General features: G+C 42.9%; 1 protein-coding gene across 4 annotated transcripts in view; it reads right to left on the bottom strand.

The window, feature by feature from the left end:
* Zscan25 (zinc finger and SCAN domain containing 25) overlaps nt 1-6,772 on the bottom strand; it is a 39,292-nt gene that overhangs the window by 23,658 nt on the left and 8,862 nt on the right. The gene's annotated exons all lie outside the window — the stretch shown is intronic.

Genomic DNA, 6,772 nt, shown 5'->3' with positions numbered 1-6,772 from the left:
GGGGAGAGGGGAGGAGCAATGTGTGTGAGGAAGGGGAGGGAAATGGGAAATTTTTTTTGCAACAACTAAAAAAAAATAAACAAAAAAAATAGTTCCACCCATGGAAAATAAGAACTCCACTAAGTCAAAAGTGTACTGCACCCCACAGGAACTTATCACCCTTATTTAATTTTGATAGTTAATAAAAGAAGTGAAAGAGGCTGGGCAGTGGTGACACAAGCTTTTAATACCAGAACTTGGGAGGCAGAGTCAGACGGATCTTTGTGAGAGGCCAACCTGGTCTACAGAGTAAGTTCTAGGTCAGTTGAGGTGATACGGAGAAACCCTATCTCAAAAATAAACAACACAAACAAACAAAAGCAAAGCAAAGCAAAACAAACAAACAAAAAGGTGTCATAGAAGACCTAGACGATTTCAAATCTCCATTTGGGTAAAGTCAGTGTTTTTCAACCAAGGCATCTTAAGCATTCTTCAGCACCTCTAGGTAGCTTGTTAATAGGTAACTGTTAACACCCAAGAGGACCCCTGACCCGAATGCTATAGCAACTAGTGGGTAGAAAGAAGGCAGGGATGATATTACTGATACTTGAAGAAACATCAAAGATTGTCCAGCCCTGCTAGCTGTGGTGGCTCACACACTTGAGAGGCAGAGGCCTGTGGATCTCTGTGAGTTTGAGGCCAGCCTGCTTTATATAGTGAAGGCCTCCCTAAAAGAAATGAGAAAGAAAGAAAGAAAGAAAGAAAGAAAGAAAGAAAGAAAGGTGGTGCACCCCACAACTGTGATCCCAGTACTCAGAGGAAGGAAGCAGACAGGTAAGAAATACACTCTTGTGGGCTACATAAACTAAAACAAAAAATGAACTAACACAATGAAATAAAGAGATTCAACTTCCTTCACTGTCTTCCAAGTTCAGTATATGTGTGTTACCTCTTAAGTGTGCCTATACCTGAACACATTATCTATGGAGGACCACCCACAGCTGGCTAGGGCCAAAGTCTACCCACATCCTGTTCTCTAGTTGGGGATCTCTTCTTGGCTGGGCTGTGCCTGTGCATGTGGGTACTGTGGGTGGCATCTGAATGCTGGGAGCTCCAGCCTCCCAGAGCAGAACCCTTCTGTAGTCTTGCATAGAGCACTACTGATGCAGAAGGAAAATTTGTGCCAATCACTGTTCCCATCCCACCAACATGCCTGATATGATTAGCCTCCTCTTGGCTTCCTGTTTTCCTGCCATACCAAGAGAGTGGAGAAAACGCTCTGAAGGGGCTGGCAAGATGATTCTGCAGATAATGGCACTTGCCACCAACCCTGACCACCTGAGTTCAAGCCCGGGGCTTAGCCCATATGATGATGGACAGAGAAAACCAATTTTGGAAAGGTTGTCCCTGACTTTCAAGTGCATGCAATGATGTGACTGTGTGTTACACACAGATATACAAGTAAATAAGTTCAATTGCAACTTTTAAAGAAAATGTCATTGTGGTCTTGTTGAGTTTTGTCTTCTGCCCCCAACCTGCTTTGCCTTGTCTCCTGTCCCCTAGTCCGTACACTGGTTCTGTCTCCCATTTCTCCCTTCCCTGCTTGCTCCTTGCTGATGTGGGAGTGTCATATCAATCTGTTGATTTCATTGGTTAAGCAATAAAGAAACTCCTTGGCCCTGATAGGTTAAAACATAGGTGGGAGGAGTAAACAGAATAGGATGCTGGGAAGAAGAGGAAGTGAGGTCAGACTCTGCTCTGCTCCTGAAGAGACCCGACAGCTCTGCTCTCTGGAGCAGAAATGCCAGGCTCCGCTCTCCCAGGCAGCTCCGACCCAGGATGGACGGAGGCTAGAATCTTCCCGGTTAAGCGCACCTTAGGGTGCTTACACACATCATTAGAAATGGGCTAGTCCAGGTGCGAGAATTAGCCTATAAGGGCTAGAGTTCATGGGCAAGCAGTCTTTAAATGAATACAGTTTGTGTGTTGTTATTTCGGGCATGAGCTAGCAGGCAGCCGGGGTGCTGGGGATGCAGCCCCGCCGCTTTTATTTCAACACCTTGCTAGATAAGGGTCAAGACTTCCAACATGAGATATAGAAGCAGTTCTCAAACAGGCCACTGAAAAAACACTTCCTGGATCCCCTGATTCACGAGGCTCACTCAGAAGGAAAGACTAGAAACCAAGCAGTCAGTACAGGTAGGCCAAGGTCAGGGTGATGGCCCAGGTGAGTCTAGAGTCAGCACCACCTGTGCAAGGGAAAAGTGATGGCAGGGTGAGCCATCCCCAGAGCAAAGGGGATGTCTGTATGTACCACATACAGAGGGCAGCTGTCAGTCAACCATATGGTTTACAGGCCTCTGTGACTGACCTAAAACCTGCATGAAATGTCATCTACTGATAGCTCACTAGGTGGTGTTAGGCATCTATCTCTAAGGACAAATTTCCTCATCTAGCAAAACTGAGGAGGCTGGCCTAGGCCCTGCCCATAGCTCCTGTGCAATGCCTCTGTAAACCTTCAGCTCTGTAGCCAGCAGGCCATTTCCACCTCCCCCTGCTGTGTCAACTGTTTGCCTTTTGGTTGCAAAATGAGGAGGTATCAGGGGCCCTAACCCAGGGATCTGCCCTTTGGCCAGAGGAAGTTGAAGTTCAGGTTGGCCTGACCCATCTGTCTAGGAGGAGCTTTTTACAGGAACACGAGGGGGGTGGGGACTTGGTGATGGTGGGGATTCTATTTTCAACTGTGGGGGTGGGGGGTGGGGGGGGTCGATGTTCAGGCAGCTATTCACCCTATTCATCTTTTGGGGCACATTTCTTTAATCCAATTTAACTCCGCCTGGAGCTCAGGGAGGGGTTCTCCTACAATGGCAAAGGGCTGACAGGATAAGACAAGCAGGCTGCTGGGAGCCCAGCATTTGGCAAGAAAGCCTGGCCTGGTTGCAGGGTCTCCAGTGGGCACTGTGGCAAGCCAGGCCATCTGGCAATATACAACGGGAGATAATTAGGTGAAAGAGGGAAATAATGAGGCAGATGAGGGGTATCCCCCAAAAGACTCAAAGGCAGGCCTGGGGGGTCTTGTTGATGCAGGGTTCTCTTTGATAGCACTGTGGATTTTAACCATGTGAGAAGTGTGGATGATGAGGCCATGAGAAACGGAGTGCTCCTATTTTATCTCCCCAGGCCCTTGCACACAGCTACTCTCGGTGCCAGACGCAGAGGCCCATCTACCACGTCAGTGCAAACCCTCCCTACAGCCAGGAGCAAGGGATTATCTTTGTCCTTTGTGGACCTGTAGATGGGGGTCCTAGGATGGGTCCCTTCTGCACCTCACATCCAGATATGCTAATCACCATGCATAGATGGACAAGCACTTTCCTCAGACCTTGAGATGTTCTAATATACTTTCCCTCTCCCATCTGAGCCCTCTCTGCCTCCCCGACTTTCCTCTACCATCTCCTCTCCAGCCCTCACTAATGTCAACCTCATGGCCTCAGTTTCCACTACTGCAGAAGAATAGAGTGGGCTGGTCCAGAACCTGAGAAGTCTAACTCTAAACCTCACTGTTATGCCCAAATTTGTGAAGTTCTCCAAAAAGCCAACAAGGAGAATGAATCCCATAGGTAAAAAGCAAAGAGCCTTTATTTTATGCAAGTTTGCAGACTCGGTCAGCCAGCCAATTGAGATAAGTTTAAACTAGGAACAGAAATTAAAATTTAGAAAAAGAGCAGATAACAGGTATCTGTAAACAGAAGGAATAGACTCATACTTTTGAGTCCTAGCAAAAACTATAGATTTTGGTTAGAAGCATGTATATTTTTCTGTTGTCCGGAGAACCATGTATGGAAGCTTTAGAATGAGCTAACAAGTTGGCTATAGCTTTGTGGAAGATTCTGGATACCTTTTGCTGTAACTGACATTATAACTGCTCTAGCCATTAATACTATCAGAGATCTCAGAAGGACAAATAAAGTATATCTGAGTACAGACCAAATAGTTTTCAAATCTATTTAAAATGGCAGGAACCAGAGTTCATATACAGTTAGTCATACTCAGGTCTCTATAGCATTGGAGGCAGAAATATTCAGAAAAACAGTCTTACTGTCTAAGCCAGGCCCATAAGGTGAATTTTTCTTTTTCTGTGGAAGAGGGACATGGAAAAGACTGACCTTATTTTGTCTAGGCAAAAGTGGTGCAATCAATTCTCCAAGGTACTACTGTTTGTCCACAGTTTGGACCAGGTCCTGGCAGCAGGAGGTGCACTGGGACATCTCGTCCAGTGGTCAGCACTATCATAATCCAGGTGGAGATATCATAGTGTCCAAGATATCATCTTCTTTGGAGACCTGGGGTCACTGCTAAAATCTCAGAGTCTCTGACTAATATAATAAGCTTTTTAAACATTATTTTAAATGCTATATTCTGTATATCTCTGAAGTATGAGGGCTGCCTAAGTATGTCTGATTAGACAAACTTTGATTCTCATTACTTGTTTTAAGTTTGACTTTGAAAACCTATACAGGAAACTAAATAAGGCTTATTCCTGTAACTAATTATATCAATACTTTAAAGATGATAGACTAACTTGCATTTCCTAACAGTCTATAATAATTTAGCAGCTTTTACAAGACTAGAACTCCACACTCTGTAATGATTTTGAATTAAAGTTAATAAAGAAAATGAGTTAGTCATTCTGAGGGTAAACAAAGAACAAGATTATATGTAGCTGTTAATGCTGTCTCCTGTAAAGGCAAGGAAGGGGTCCCAGGGTGAAATGGGAACAGGAGGGAATCTAAGAGCTAGCATTGCCCCAGGGCAAACTGGACTCAGGCCTATCTTCCTGCTGATCTATAGAACCCATCTTGGCAGGTAGGTACCAAGTTGCACTCAGAAAGCTTCCCTGGGCCCTACATTTTTTCCCCCTTCACAAATCCCAATGACAGGACTCAATCATGGGTTCTATCTGTCCAGGGACTCAAGGGGGTGATACTAGAACCTCAATAGCACTAGTCAAACAGTATTGACCCGTTTTGGAACAAAAGCCATCAAGTCTGTTGATAAGAAGAAGCAACATCATTAGGGGCCTGTTAGAGGTAAAAGTAGAGTTGTTAACCAAGGAGACCAGTTGAGCAAGTTTTTATACCATTCACCTTTTGCATGGGCATTTTGTTTATTTTTTTCATTAATAAGACCATTGAATCTCTAATTATCCCGGAGTGATTGACATAGAAACAACATTCTTTTCCCAGGAGGGCCAAACCTTTTAGTATTAATACAAAAATTTATGATTCAGTTAATCCAAATAGCTTAAACCTAACAAAGTTAGCAAAGATAAGGAGGCTAAACATACATTTTAAGCCTGAATAGTCCTTGGACAAGGAAATTGATTTTTAAACCATTGGTTAATATTTTTAATGCTTTTACATTTTGATATAGTTTTTTGATGTTATAGTGATCCTCCCATTACAGAACTTTTTTTGTTCTTATTTTACATCTGAGGTTATGACTATGCTGTGAATCTCAATTCAAACATCTAACATGCAGGTGGTCCCAAACTACTCTAGTACAACCTCCAAAAGATTGAGATTTATAGGCTTGGATGCTGTTCCACGCCCCCTATCAAACTGCTTAGGTCATTGTCTTCTGCATCATAAGAAATGAACATTTGCATTTTTGGTTACCTTTTGGTGTTTATGGCTCTGACCCTAATTTTTAGCCTTTTAAGTTTAAATATTAAGAATATTAACTCTAGCAAAATGGCAATTCAAAACTTAAAATGAAATTATGCCTTATGATTTCTTTAAAATTCCCATGCATAGGTTTTAAGTAAATAAAACATGGGTCTAAAAAAGGAAGAGACATAATCCAATTCTGGAGCCAGCTTTTCAATAAAAAAAAAAAAAAAAACAGCACATAGCAGTTTTAACATTATTTATACCAAAAAGTCATCTGAATTTCTGCTAACCCAAATTTAGTAATCAGAGCTCAGTGAAGTATTTCTGAAGTCAGGCCCATAAATGTGGCCACAGCAGTAATGGGTAGCAGAGACAGCAAAAATAGCCAGACCATTTCTGTCTCAGCTCCATGCTTGCAAGAAAACTTACATAGACAAACTTTTAAATAAAACAAGCATATTCAGTATTTGCATGTATGAGAAACCACAGCAAACATAATTTACATCCCCTTCTGACCTTCCATAACTTTTTATATACCTTTAATCCATTTTTCTTTATTTTTTTAGTCTCCTGCTTTCTCCCTTGCTTTCTAGATGGCATACCAAAATCTCTCTTGCTTTTTAGGCAACACACCAAAATCTCTCTCCATTTTTAGACAACATACCAAAGTCTTTCTTGTGGTTTCCCTCAGTGGTGTCTGATATGTTGTATGGCTACAGTATTTTGAATAAGAACAGAAACATGCATATACTATAACAAAAAAAAAACTTTAAATGTACATCACATAAAATCCTGCACCAGCGTGAAACATTTGAGACCAACAGTAGGTTTTTTTTTTATTATACATTAACCAATAATAACTTATAACCAGCCCCTATAAATGATGACACATTGGATCTGAATGATCAAAGCAGCTCTGGTGGAAGGAAGTCTGGCTATAGCGCCACAGCACTGCCATTGTAGCAATAGCTGTAGCCAGAGTCCTTAACCCGTGGAGCCAAACCTTGGTCAGGTTTGACCAGGAGTTGAGGCACGCAGCCCCCAGGGTGGGTAGAGAGAACTCATCCACCGGCATGGGAGGGAGCAGGGTGGTATGCATCATGGCGGGGGGGGGGGGGGGG

The sequence above is a fragment of the Alexandromys fortis genome, unplaced genomic scaffold (assembly GCF_014885135.2).
Source record: "Alexandromys fortis isolate MF-2015 unplaced genomic scaffold, M_Fortis_MF-2015_v1.1 scaffold_438, whole genome shotgun sequence".
NCBI lineage: Eukaryota > Metazoa > Chordata > Mammalia > Rodentia > Cricetidae > Alexandromys > Alexandromys fortis.
Note: the sequence above shows the minus strand (reverse complement) of the source record. Positions and strands in the feature narration are given on the sequence as shown.